The sequence below is a fragment of the Neoarius graeffei genome, chromosome 2 (assembly GCF_027579695.1).
Source record: "Neoarius graeffei isolate fNeoGra1 chromosome 2, fNeoGra1.pri, whole genome shotgun sequence".
Classification (NCBI taxonomy): domain Eukaryota; kingdom Metazoa; phylum Chordata; class Actinopteri; order Siluriformes; family Ariidae; genus Neoarius; species Neoarius graeffei.
The window spans coordinates 117,876,314-117,891,404 of NC_083570.1; the positions used below are offsets into that span (position 1 = coordinate 117,876,314).

Consider the following 15,091-nt stretch of genomic DNA (forward strand, 5'->3'; position numbering starts at 1 on the left):
TACATTCTCTTTGAACGCCTGTACCATTCCAGATCGTCGGCTTGCACGGCCTGAATACCTTTTCCGTAGAAGGTGATGGAATATTGTTGGCACAGCATCGAGTTTGAGTCTAACGTGACCTGCGTAGCCCAAGAGCTCGGCCTGGAGATTCCTGTCAAAGCAATCGGACTCAAAATGGTCCTCACAAACAGAATTTCTGCCAAAGGAGAGTTTCTAAAGTGTGACCTGTTCCCAAGTTGTGTAGCCACTGTTTAGCAAGTCGTTTACGTCGCTCGGTTGTCAGCAATGGAACACAGAAAAAACACTTTCCCTTATTATCACGGTGATTATTTTTGCAACCACAGGTTTTGCACCCTGCTATTTTTCAACAATGTTTTGTTCATCCGGCGACATTGCGGTGTCAGGAGCAGCGAGCCAATCAAGATACAGGAAACCTATCGATGATTCTACGGCATGTTGACCTCTGGCACCGCCCACAAAATGGAAATATGGTTGCGCCCTTAAGTGAGCGTGAATAAAAAAGAATTTTAAAGCACTGATTTATGCAACACAGTGAGACAATACAGCGCAGTCAAAATGCATTCGTGCAAAATATGTAATATTTCTCTCCTCTGTTTATTTTTCGCCGTGGGTTCCCTTTATAAAGGAAATTTACTTTCAAATAATCTTTCTCCATCTCATCAGTATGGTCCTGTGAAGCCTGTTTTGGGATACGACTCGTATCGTGGCTTTAGTGTATCGTCTCATACCTACTCTTTACTGTTTAACTGCTTTATTATTTTATAAGAACATCATTTTACTGACAGTGAACAGAATCTGAATGTTTAAAGTGGTGACTGAGAACTTTTCATTCTGAGGATAAATTTTTGTTCAGTTATTCTTTTCATATCTACTCACTCCATATTTCAGATATACATGTTATTTCCCAGCTGGGAGGTCCGTATCACGAAATACTGTGACCAAGGTCTTAAAAGTACTGAGCGAGGCCCTCTGGGTGGAGGTCAGTATTCAGGGACGAGGTGACGGTATTTCCAGGGCCGAGACACCATTTTGAATCCTCATTCACGGCTGTAATGCAAATGGCTTCCTCCTCAGTATACAAGTGCACTTCCATGGCAGGAAAAAAAAAAAACTACAGTTTGCCACCTATGTAGAGCCCCATTTATACAAATAGGTGTCATTCAGGATTCAGCCATGTTTTTGTTCGGCGTTAGCAAGTTAGAGGTTTTTAGCTTTCTCCTGAAATGTTTTCTTTTATTTCTTCTTCCTCAGGGGAGTAAAACTCGCTTTCACTGTGAACACTGTCATTATCGCTATCCATGCTGTAAAATTAATGCTATTCTCCTGAGAAATGCTGCCAAAAATTAAGATTTTTAATAATCTTATAAATAAATCATAAAAAAAAGAGAAATGTTGACAAAAAAAATGCTACTATGTTTTTTGTTGTTGTGAACGAGCGAGTCGCCAGAGGTCCGTAACTGGGGTCTGTAACGTAGGATACGGACCCGCTCGCCAGCCAATCAGAGCGCAGGATTTGGACCGCGAAAAAAATAAGAACAGTTAATGACTAAAATATTAGAACATGGCAGTTTACCGGTTTTCTGAGGGTGGGGTCACATTATCTGTGTCCGGATCCCGGCTCTCCATTTTTGAATACTAGTGTATGGACACACAGCTCATGGACTCACTGCTGATTCCTGAAGACGCGGATCTCTTCTGCTGGAAGGAATTTCACTCCTAGAAAAGACAAAATCAAACATGCAGTTACAGACGTCCCAAGTCTCCCACAAGTTCCAGGAGTTTCCCACATACTGATAGCGGCTCCCTGATGCCCGCAAATTACATACAATCTCACGGAATCTAGAGCAAGCGAGCAAGCTTCATCCCGAACCTATCGATCAGTCGGTCAGTGCACAGAGCATGAAGAAGAGCAGCAGCTGCTCCAGCCATTTTCTGGAACCCAGGAAATTCATACATGGTACAAATCATTGTTTTGTTTTTAAACTGATTTGGTGTTCGACTTTCACAGTTATAATAAAGCAGCGTCTCTTTATAATCATCTTTGTAAGCGCACTTGCTAGGCACAAGGCTAAATAATGGCAATAAATGACTTTCACTTTACAGTGCTGGAGCGGCAGGAGCAGGTGTCGCGCAACAGGCAGGAGTTTGTGAGGATTCACCTCCAAAACAAAGTCACTCATAAAACTACAACCTTTTCTGGTTCAAACAAACAATTTAGACCACGTACACCCTTTCTATTTTGTGCTATAACGTTAAGTGGTGTGTGTGTGCGCGTGTGTGAGCACGTAATTACAGTTATTTTTTATTTATTTTTTTCCTAAAATCATTGCATCTCTGCAACCATAAAAGATTTTTTCCAAAATTCCAGAACCTATGATCTTCTTGCGGTGTCCCTTTACAGAGAGCTGATTTTAAGGTGAACTGAACCTGTTTGAAATTTGAAGGTAAAGTCCCTACAGTAATCACGGAATTGGCGCGAAGGAAAAGGCCATGGCGAGATTAATTTATAATCACTCTGTGATAAACTTCCCTGTGTATTTCTGAATCTTGTTGTTACCTTTTCGTCCACTGAAACACGTGTGATGTTATATTACATCTAAAAACATGATTTCAGTATCAAATGAATGGACACGCCGTCCAGTTCTCTCTCTCGACTCATCGTTTTTTTCTGTATTTATAGGATGTGAAAGAGATTCTCTCACAACATGAGCAAAATTTACGCTGTTCAATTACTGCTGTATCTTCAGGTACTATTAACACATCATATCCATCTTCCGTCAAATACGTGATTTTCCGATGTGAAAATCAGCACGCTCCAGTCACAAGACAAAGCAATTCTACAGAGATGCGAGAGCATTCTACGTCAGAAGGTTTCAAAAAATAAAGGAAAAATTCCCCAGTGAGAGATCAAATCTTGACGAATCTGTCAGTGGTCAATCCTGAGAACCATGATGTGAAACCAGAGCAGATTTTGACTTTGGCAGAGAGATTCCCAAATGTAATGAAGGCCAATGCCAGAGAACAAGTCCATTTAGAAGTCCTGGATTATGTCTCATCTAACCTGGAAGCACTGGTGCCAAATTATAAGAATTTACCAGTTGATGAGTTCTGGGGGAAGCTGTCCAAAGTCACATCTGTGAGCTCGGCAGGTGAGGGTCAGGGAGCTCTGTCAGCTGATGAAGCTGCTGTTGGTGCTGCCAAATTCTAACTGTGATGTGGAAAGGGCTTTCAGCATGGCGCGTCACATCAAGACCGAATTTAGGAGTCAGACGTCTCACCAAACACTTGTGAATCCGACGTCTCGTAAGATTAACGAGTTTATTGACACAGTGTTACGAGGCGGAGGTGTCTGGAAAACTGCTCAAATCTGCAAAGCAAGCAGCCTCGGAATACAATGAAATCTTGCAGAAGGAACAGGCAGAGAACAGAGGAAAGGAAAGAGCCAGGGCAGGAATTTCACGAGGGCTTTGGCCTTGTGCCCTTGGAAAGAAATATCTGCCGTAAGGCCACAGTGGCCTTGATGCCCTGCGGTTTTGTAGTCTGCCTCGTGACTGCCAATAGGCTTTAACGTCACCTGCGTCTACTGAGAAAAAAAATACGTCTTTTGATGACATTCTGGATTCTTATTGGGCAACTCATCAGTGGTGGATCGGACTCGAGCCAGGCATGAACCGCTCTGACGTGCTACAGAGGGATAGTACTGACGTCACCCGAAACCGAAAGTAAACAGACCCTGCGCCATATTGGAAGACCAACAAACTCGTGATTAGGGGGAAATAACGGCAGCGGTATGTGAACCCATGAGAATAAAGTGGAGTGGCAAACGACTTAAACAAATCTGAGCTGTTTTATTTATGATTTATTGGCCCAACAGTAGACTTGAAAGAAACCTGTGTGAGACTTGGCAAAAAACTGTGGATATAATGGATAAGTCTGTGCATGATCTGTGGACACTTTGAGGTAAGCAAACGCAAGAAATTCAGATTTAAAACATGCTAAATTGGCCCCAAGTTGATAACTGTATGAGGAGCAAGCTTCCCAGACTTCTACAATTTATTAATAATTATAATAATAATAATAATAAAGGATGGTTTGGGGCTTGCTCTCCCTCCTATTATATAAATAAAGCATAGTTGTTGTGTAGGCATATATCATAAATACATATGTATAATTTGGATACATTAACCTAAATTATGGATACCTGAATAGTAACAAAAAGTATTAATTTTTCAACTGAAAAGATATTAAAAGATAAATATCAACAAGATTACCTTGGCCATAACTATGTGTAGGTTATTCTTAATAACAGCTGTAATATCACGAACCAAGCCACTAACAACATAATTGTAAGCCTGTAGCCCTTTGTAGGCCTTCAAGTCATCAGCAGTGTAGGCACTGGGTGTAAACAACAAATAGTTTACAATGTCTGGGTAGCAAACAGATGGCAGAATTGGTGTCAGGTCCTCCTTATGTTTCCATTCTCCCTTGCCCCGAGTCTTATCATATGGGTCAAACCCATCAATCACAGCCAGTTTCTCCACATACCATGCCCTTTCTGCAGCTGGTAATGTACTCACTCACATAACCAGAATTATCAGCCATCGTGTCACTTTACTCTCGCTCGTAGTTTGTTTTATATTGTAAGTATGTATGTATGTACTTGAGGTCTTCCAATATGGCGCCCTAACAAAATCTCACGGTACGGTGACGTCACGCGATACCCCTCTATAATGACACCAATCTATCACCAGCCAACCAGGAGACTTAATCAAACACATCCCCTGCCCACTTGTGTCCGCGTCTGAGACGTTGAATTTTCACAGAAGGAGGGAAGAAGTTGACTGAGGTAAGACTGTGTGATAAATTAACGAACGAATAAGAGAGGAATTTCAACATATAGGGCTTAAGTTTGTTACCGTTAAATAAGCATTGCTTGTACAGTTACGTTATGTCGTTACAATGTTGACCCACTTTTAACATGCCAAGTACCGACTGTAGCCGCTAACATGCTAATTAGCTTGCTGTCAAAAGTGCAAAGACCTTAAATTGCTCTGTGTAAATTAGAAAATGGCACAACTTCCTCTGGAGCCGTCAACGGACAAGCACAGACTTGTCTTGAGTTTTGAGCCAATCACAGCAGGGCAGCACTGTGGCCTGAGGTAAAACAGGATAGTTTTAGTTTGTTTAAATTACAGAAATGAGTAACCCAATGACTGTCTCATATACTCTTCATATACTCACACTGTTTAAGTAATGCAATAAAACTAATCTTTAAAAGTGGAATTTACTCAAACTGTTTGCATAGAATGAACTTTGGGGTTAACAGTGTAATAGTGTTGCAGTGTTCTGCAAATTTGCAATTTAATATTTCAGATCTTGAGACATGAAAGTGCTATTTTAAAAAAATAAAAGGTCAGAAATGTTTTCTTTGTCGTCTATTTTGTTCATTTTATTTCCTCAATAATTTTCCTTGATTGAGAAATGGGTCTGGGCTCTTATGGGTTAATCAGTAGCCTGCATGCTAGTATATGTTCCATTTACAGTCAAACATTTTGATGAACTCCAGGCTCAATTTTGTCATCTCATTATCTGTAGCTGCTTTATCCTTCTACAGGGTCGCAGGCAAGCTGGAGCCTATCCCAGCTGACTACGGGCGAAAGGCGGGGTACACCCTGGACAAGTCGCCAGGTCATCACAGGGCTGACACATAGACACAGACAACCATTCACACTCACATTCACACCTACGCTCAATTTAGAGTCACCAGTTAACCTAACCTGCATGTCTTTGGACTGTGGGGGAAACCGGAGCACCCGGAGGAAACCCACGCGGACACGGGGAGAACATGCAAACTCCACACAGAAAGGCCCTCGCCGGCCACGGGGCTCGAACCCAGGACCTTCTTGCTGTGAGGCGACAGCGCTAACCACTACACCACCGTGCCGCCCCCGGCTCAATTTTGATGAATCAAAAATCTGCGTAGTAGTACAGTCTGAAGATGCTCTTGCACATTCGGTGTCAATTGAACAAAAATTATGGGAGGATATAGGTTTAATAAGTTTTACAATTTTTGAAGTGAGTGATGGATTGATAAGTTTAGATGTGTTCAATATTTTCTTATCTTCAGACATAATATTGTAGATGTTTCTTTACCTGCCTGATAGTTTTGACCGGGACTCCAATCTTCCTCAGAAGAGTCATTAGTCCTTAAATTAAATTCATTATAGACATGAACTTAAAATCATTGTTTTATTTTATGGCCTTCGTGCCCTCAAAAAATTGACAGCACAAAAGGCCACGTTGCCCCGCCCCTAAAATGACGCAATTCCAGGCCTGGAAAGAGCCCTTTAGGCCGACATGTACAATTACATTCATTGTCATTCAAACTCTCTGAGTGTTTAATAGATGAGAAATGGAAGAGAGAAACTCGAATATAGAACACACAGCCGATAAACAGCAGCTTTACAGGGAAGAGGATTTCAGTTCCGCAGTTTTACTGCTGTTTTTACACGAGCTCAATCAAATACAACCACATTTCTCTCCAACACAGCACTTACTTTTACTCAGCACTCCATGTTGGGGGACATTAATGTCCCCGTTTCGGCCTGCTGTTGCAGCTTTTTCTTTATTTTTCCAGCAGCAATAAAACGGCGTCGAGGCTGAAAGAGAAACACTTTCACTTCTGGAAAACAACAACAACAACTTCTGGGTTGAATAATGGCGGTTGGCAGCCAGCTTAAAGGTGCATTACCGCCACCTACTGGACTGGAGTGCGGAACAGAAGATTGGCAGGAAAATAAATCTCTCTCTCTCTCTCTCTCTCTCATTATCCAGGCATGAAAACGGGCCAGGGATGAAAAACATAGACATCCTATTACGTAGACGGAGCATCCAATGTAAATTGTAAAAGCGCTGACGAGACGCGGGGCCGCCGTCTTGGAGTGGTGATCCGCTGCACTCAGTGTAATGCGCTGGCAGCGCTGGCTCGCTTTTTTTTTTTTTTTGTCATACACAGCAACACACACACACACACACACCATTAACCTTATCATTTTAATGGCTAAATATCACATACACAGAGGTAAATTCCTGGGCAGCAAGCCATCATTCTGTGCCTTTCAGAATGAAATGAGCCAATATGTGTATTCTATACTGTGTGCCCCCAGTTTGAAAGCTAATAGGACTATCAGTGCTTGCACTGAACTCTGTATATATTTTTAACTTGCCTGTAAATCTGTAACCCCCTGATAGCAATTACCATTTTATTAATGTGCTTATTTGTAATTACTAGTAATGACATTGACAGATCTTTTTTCTCATCTCATCTCATTATCTGTAGCCGCTTTATCCTGTTCTACAGGGTCGCAGGCAAGCTGGAGCCTATCCCAGCTGACTACGGGCGAAAGGCGGGGTACACCCTGGACAAGTCGCCAGGTCATCACAGGGCTGACACATAGACACAGACAACCATTCACACTCACATTCACACCTACGCTCAATTTAGAGTCACCAGTTAACCTAACCTGCATGTCTTTGGACTGTGGGGGAAACCGGAGCACCCGGAGGAAACCCACGCGGACACGGGGAGAACATGCAAACTCCGCACAGAAAGGCCCTTGCCGGCCCCGGGGCTCGAACCCAGGACCTTCTTGATGTGAGGCGACAGCGCTAACCACTACACCACCGTGCCGCCATACTGCCAATTGATTTTTCTTTAATAATAATAATAAAAAAAAATTTTGTCATACATGTAGCTATGATAAAGGATAGCGGCGGGGTTATTATTCATAGTTGGCTTCACGTTAATAGAATATCCTGATATTAAGTGAACAGACGTCGGAGATTGTTGAAGTTGAGGAAACTGCAGAGGCGATTCTAGGGTCTGGTGGGGCCCCAAGCAGAAATCCCCCCCATCCCACCCCACCCCACACCACACAACAGAAATTCACTAGGACAAACTCTTTATTTTAATAAAACATCAACAAATTCTAAGCAATATAGTTTTTTTATTTCACAAGTTACAAATTGTGAAGTTACGAACACATGCAGTTCAATAAATCAACAACAAATTGTGAACAGTAATGTTTATTTCACACGCTACAAAAAGTGAAGTTACAAAAAGTTACAAATAGATGTCAGCATTTTCATAAATGTTTCATAAAAACAACAATTTGTGAGCAGCGTTTTCTATATTTCTTAAGTTACTGTAAGTTTCTGTTCATTTTAACAGACAGTGCAAGGTAATTGCCAATTATATTAAAACAAACAAAACAAAAAACTTTAAAGGCTTTTAGCCTTTGTGTATGGGCATGCATGGCACACCGTGCGGTCTGTTGGAGAGCCAACTGAAGTTAACTAACTTTGCTGTCAAATTAAACCAGGCAGTGACTGTAGTACAGTCATTAAAATCAACAAAAGAAAAGTATGGCCATGCTAACGCGAGTGAAACTAGACTAGCACCATTCTATAGCACTACATCATTCATTATTATTTCCAGGGGCGCAGATAGGATTTTTGAACTGGGGGGGACTGAGCTGTCAGCAAATGATTCCATTTTGTGTGTGTATATATATATATATATATATATATATCACACACACATCACATTATCTCTAGCCGCTTTATCCTTCTACAGGGTCGCAGGCAAGCTGGAGCCTATCCCAGCTGACTACGGGCGAAAGGCGGGGTACACCCTGGACAAGTCGCCAGGTCATCACAGGGCTGACACATAGACACAGACAACCATTCACACTCACATTCACACCTACGGTCAATTTAGAGTCACCAGTTAACCTAACCTGCATGTCTTTGGACTGTGGGGGAAACCGGAGCACCCGGAGGAAACCCACGCGGACACGGGGAGAACATGCAAACTCCGCACAGAAAGGCCCTCGCCGGCCCCGGGGCTCGAACCCAGGACCTTCTTGCTGTGAGGCGACAGCGCTAACCACTACACCACCGTGCCGCCCCATATATATATATATATATATATATATATATATATATATATATATATATATATATATATATATATATATACACACACACTACCGTTCAAAAGTTTGGGGTCACTTTGAAATGTCGTTATTTTTGAAAGAAAAGCACTGTTCTTTTCAATGAAGATCACTTTAAACTAATCAGAAATCCACTCTATACATTGCTAATGTGGTAAATGACTATTCTAGCTGCAAATGTCTGGTTTTTGGTGCAATATCTCCATAGGTGTATAGAGGCCCATTTCCAGCAACTCTCAATCCAGTGTTCTAATGGTACAATGTGTTTGCTCATTGCCTCAGAAGGCTAATGGATGATTAGAAAACCCTTGTACAATCATGTTAGCACAGCTGAAAACAGTTTAGCTCTTTAGAGAAGCTATAAAACTGACCTTCCTTTGAGCAGATTGAGTTTCTGGAGCATCAAATTTGTGGGGTCGATTAAATGCTCAAAATGGCCAGAAAAATGTCTTGACTATGTTTTCTATTCATTTTACAACTTATGGTGGTAAATAAAAGTGTGACTTTTCATGGAAAACACAAAATTGTCTGGGTGACCCCAAACTTTTGAACGGTAGTGCGTATACATGTTATTTCACCTCCCTCACTGCCATCACCAGGAACTACCTGCAGGCCAGGACAATGATAACATTTTAACATAGCCTATGGAAATCCAAAGTTTACACATTATCATCACGCACAGCAACTGCAAAACTAGTTTTAACTGTTCCAACTGTTTTAAGTTCCAACTGTTAACCATAGCGAGAGGCTGGGCTACGTGTGTGTGTGTAAAGTGTAAACCAGTGCATCCTGACTTTCTAACTATGCCTGTGTGTTGCGTGAGCGGCAGTCAGTCAACAACTCTTCGCAAAGTTTCCTTATGAAACAATATGCTCGCTGAAATTATGGCAGGGAACGCCAGATTAAACATTAAAACTGCCTTCTGAGCACTGTATCTACAGGCTACCACCGAAAGATGGAGGCTACCAGAAAGGCATCTCTACTCCGTACGATTTTACTTTTACTACGACATTACTTTGAACAGACTATCAAAAAATTGCAAGGTGATATGATAAAGTAAGGCACAGTTTACTTACAGTCGTTTTTTTTTTTTAATATGAATATTCACTCTGGGGGCGTGGTCGTGAAACAGCAAGCCCTTTCGGCTCCCGTGTCAATTAGCAAGTGCGGTTGCAGTGCAGTGAGCAGCTGCTAGCTAGCAAACTGTGCTTGAGGAATGTAGCGTTAGATTAGCTCAGAGAATTAATCAGTTCACAACAGTTCGGATTCAGTGTGTAAAAACGGCAGCGTATGAATATGACTGTTTAAGTTTGTGTGGCGTGTAAATAACAATCCGACTTGATCCCGACAACAACTGGAGTTCATTAAGGTCCCAAAGACATTATTAAATCATATCAGATTGTGCTAATGTTGGTTAATAATGCACCGAGTCTTGCTTGTGAAGCACCTGCAAACTTTAGCAGCGCGCTAACCCTGAATCTGAAGCGCTTCAGTTAAGACCTGCAGAGCCCTGACCGAGTTCGGGTAACATGATACATGTAAACAACAACAATCCGATGGTGATGTGGACATTGTTCGAGGCCCAGACACCTTTTAATCAAATCAAACATCTTCACGTAATTAGCATAACAGCCTCCGCCTTCTGGATCAGAAATGTTTGGTGACTCCGCCTCTCTTTTGAAAACGTCACATCCCGAGTCCGCACATCCGCGGAGCTGATTGGTTTTCGAGGCGGTTCATTTGAAAGCGGGAGGCGAGATGTCAGGAAGGAAAAGAAAGCTGGAGATTCGCAGCTATTTTTCAAAAGAAGTGTAAGTCACTGGAGGAGAACAGTTTCCCCTTAGCGCTAATGAATCCATTCCAGTGGCATCTTAGCCAGCGGGTTCCCTCAGGGCTCATATGGCGCATCGATGACTTTGGCAGGTGACAGAAGCAGCGCAGCCGCATTGTCCCTCAGACAGCGGTGGAGTGGCAGGGCCACAGCATCAGGGGAAGCTGATGGAGCACTTGGACTTGGCAGTTTTTAGTTGCAATAGTCTATTTAAACTGATGTGCGTTACTGGTGTTTGAAATGTGAGGCATGCTGGATCACTGCTCATGGCATCAATGTGTTCTTTATCAGGTGGCAGAAGATGCCGCCTAAGTTGTTGCTCAGATAGAGGTGAAGAAGAGTCAGGGTCACAGGCAAATCTGACTTAGTTGCTACTATGTGAAATGCAAATGTTTTGCTGCTTGTGTACAATGGGTAATGTCTGACATAAACTTTGAATTGCCATGCGTGATGCATCATTTGTTAATTCATTAGGGTGCTGCAGCAATCTTGTCCCTATAAAAGTGTAGGTAGAATGGAAAGGAAAGTATAATGCACTATAACTCAAGCTCATAGGTCTTTATTATCCAGTCTTCTTGTGTCATTCGTTTCGTTTAACATCACATGAGTCATTAAGCATGTTCTGAATTGAAGAAATAAATTTGACACAATTTTCCTCGACCAGAACACCATGTGCGCTTCAGCAGAACCCTATCCCTCCCTCCTCTCCCGCCCCTCCCTCCTCTCCCGCCCCTCTCCACTCTGGGCTCAACAGCACAACAAAAGGGCAATAATAGAACAACCACCAATCAGAATTCACATACATTCTGTTGCCAAGTAAAATTGTAACCTTTCAACGTGTCAAAAAAGTTCTCAAGCCCTCGTACTATTTTATCATTAGATCAATCACACATCAGCTTAAACTGGCATTCTAAAACCAGTTAAAGATCCCACAGAAGAGAGCCCACTCCCCCTGCCAGCTAGCCTAGTAAACTAGACCCACCCGCCTAGCGGCCAAAAAATATTTTTGCCTACGAGTGGGTCTAGCCTTGCACCATATCAACAAAACACCCCGGGCATCAAATCGTGCCCGCCAATCACAACGCAAGGTTTTTGTTTGGATTCTTTGGGCGGGCTTTTGCAGGAGTGACGACAAAGCTGCGCGACGCTGGAGAAAGCACAACAGGAAAGATGGCTACGGCTAGTGAACAGCGCACATTTGACTCCGCTTTGGAATCAGTTTTAGAAGAATTAGACTTGGAGTTTTTGTTGAAACATGAGCAGGAAGAGGCTCTCCGCTCATTCCTTTTCAAGAAGGACGTTTTTGCTGTTTTGCCGACCGGCTATGGCAAAAGTCTGATCTACCAGCTAGTTCCGCTGGTAGCCAAAACGATGGGGCTAGTTTGTGCAGTACGAAGAATTAATAAACAGCTTTGAAACATTACTTTTTGATTGTTTCTTATTTTCCCGTTATTTTAAATTTAAGGGAAATTATTTCACCAAACACCACTAAATAAAAACTCTCAAAAACAGTTTAAGAAAACCCTTGAAAAACACTTGAAAAAAAATGAGTGTATGTTAAGTATGTGGTACAGACTCCAAACTTGTGGTCATTATCTCCAAACTTCTTAATATCTAGAACCTGTTTATTAATTAATACGCATTTTGAAAAATTATTTATTTCAAGGCCTCCCCCACTGCTTTCTGTCGCTCTGACTACGTCACAGTCACTGTTCCGCTGATTGGTCAGAGCGTTGGCCTATACGCACAGAGACAGTTTGAAAGACAGAGGGTTGTTCCTCCCACACCCATCGGAAATGTCTACGAGCGAGGCCAGACTAAATATTCACATTTAGTCTGGCTTGCCAGGCTACCTGCCAGCCTCATGGAACGCAGTGTTTAAGGCTCCGGACATGTTTTACTTCCATTTATGAGGGAAAGGAACAGACACCCTCCCGACAGTCAGTGCACATTTGCAGATTGGTAGAATGAATTAATCACCACATGCAAGATTTGCAATTAATCAAATGAATTTATTATTATTATTATTATTATTATTATTATTATTATTATTATTATTATTATTATTATTCATGAATTACTACAGTTCTGAACTTCAAATTTTAAAAGTCTGGCCTTTGGAGAGATGATGGAGACTCTTTTGGTGGAACACAACGGAGCAAAATATTGCGACCCTCTAATGATGACCTGAAGTTGGCACCACTGGGGGTTGGCATTGGGTTTATGTCCCCACCACTGTTAATACCAAACCTACACCCTTGTGAGACGGTATCCATAAAAGACCACTGAAGCAGTCAGGAGCCTGGCACTGATGTAATTGACCTCATTGATCACAATATCTCAGCATGCTCGTATGAGTATACCTGCTCCTGCTTCACGTTTCCTAGCGTATCCAGACCAGTAGGATTCATATCTGTAGTCATCGTTGATCATTATTACTTCTGCTCCTGAGTTTAGCTGTCTCACTTCTTGCAGACCACATATATCTAGACCTGCCCTGAAGGCCTCCTTTGCTACGGAGAAGAGTTTGCCAACTTCTTTTCTAGTTCTTATATTAACAGTACCAAGCTTCCAAGATTTGTACTTGGGTACGTGCTTTATACGTTTAGCAATTCTGAAAACGTGCTCTTTCTCGTATATGGTGTGGAGTCAAAAATATCCAAATCTCATCGGTAGAGAATTCATAGATTTATTAATACTGAGTGTTTGTGATTGCTGTATTACTGCTAACATAAAGAGTCCTACCAGAGCCCGATTAGCCAGGGTGAATGTGCACTCTGTTGTCCGTCTCCCACGACGTGGACGTTAGGGTTGGATTTTCAGGAGGGAAGTTCATTATTAATATCAACAAGTCAAAATTAAATAGATTTAAAGTCAAATATAACGGGCCATATTAAATTTTTGGTATGTTTAAATGATTTATTTGTTTAAAAATCTAAATGAAGTCGATGTTAAGATGAAGTTGCTGTTGGTTAGAAGTGTGTGGCTGGTTGTGTGCTGTGTGCTGCTGTATTAACAGCTGCTGCTCCCTACAGCTTCACTCTATAATTTCTATAATTGGTGTAATTAATGATGTTTTAATTAAAATGCTGCCGAATTGAAAACTGGAAGTGTTACGAAAGTAGTAAAACCAGGTCCGCGGGGACAGTTAAAACTGACTGATGTTGTCAACAGACCAAAACTGACTGTGTATAAATATTCATGATTTACTTTCCCTGTTGTCAGTTAGAGTTTAGAGCCAAAGTTACAAAACAGTTTTCCATGTTGCTGAGTTCCTACTGTTCCTTGTACTAGTGTACTGACAGTACTGACTGAACTGTTATGAATACGCATCATTATTAAATAACTCTCTTTGAAGAGGAAGGTGTTTGTGAGTGAGAGTGACTGATACTCACTGCTCTGTGCTCAGGAATTCATCCATTCAGGTTGCCAAACATCCTTATTTTAACTGCTTTTGTTTTAATTATTTTACACTTACATATCCTGTTCCCTAGTCAGCATTTGGAAAGTTTTCATCTTTCCAGACAAATTTCAGCGGGATTTTGTTAATTAAAGTTTAAAATCTGAGGTTTGTTTATCCTTTACAGTTGCAGAATCGAATCGAAGGGTCTGAATCGTGAATCGAATTGAAGTCTTAGTGAATCGTTGCAGCCCTAATTATTATACTATACTGGTTTACCTCTGTCTGTTCGTCCGTATCTCCGTCTGTCTGAAACACCCTTTTCCTCAGCAACCACAAATCATAGCCACTCGGTACCGAACTTCAGCTTGGGGTTCTATACCGTGTTTACCGTTTTCAGGTCTGTCGCATATCGACTTCCTGTTTACCGACTGAATGTATTTGCGAAACATATAGCGTGGATTTTGACGCTATTTCAAGAAGCGAAATGCTATTTCAAAATGAGAGTTTCCCAGGATGCTATGTGAAATCCCTGGGGAGAGACACTGCTCTTTACTTACTTGTTTCAGAGTTCATTATTTGTTGAAGTCAACATTCATAATAAGTGTCCTATTCCTTCGATTGCTCGTATTCTGATATAAGCGAGAGCGAGGGATACGTCAGTGAGCAGTAGATCACAGTTGGTCTTGTTTGTAATGATGGTTTTGTTTTTGAGGGAGTGGGTTTTTTTTCTTCTTTTGTCTATCGTTCCTCTGTAAAGTGTCCTTGGGTTGCTGTACAAATTAAACTCATTATTTTGGACTGTGATGTAAAATTATGCAAAGC

At 41.6% G+C, this 15,091-nt stretch overlaps 1 protein-coding gene across 1 annotated transcript in view; it reads right to left on the bottom strand.

The window, feature by feature from the left end:
- LOC132882168 (NACHT, LRR and PYD domains-containing protein 12-like) overlaps positions 1-15,091 on the bottom strand; it is a 547,173-nt gene that overhangs the window by 106,022 nt on the left and 426,060 nt on the right. The window lies entirely within an intron of this gene.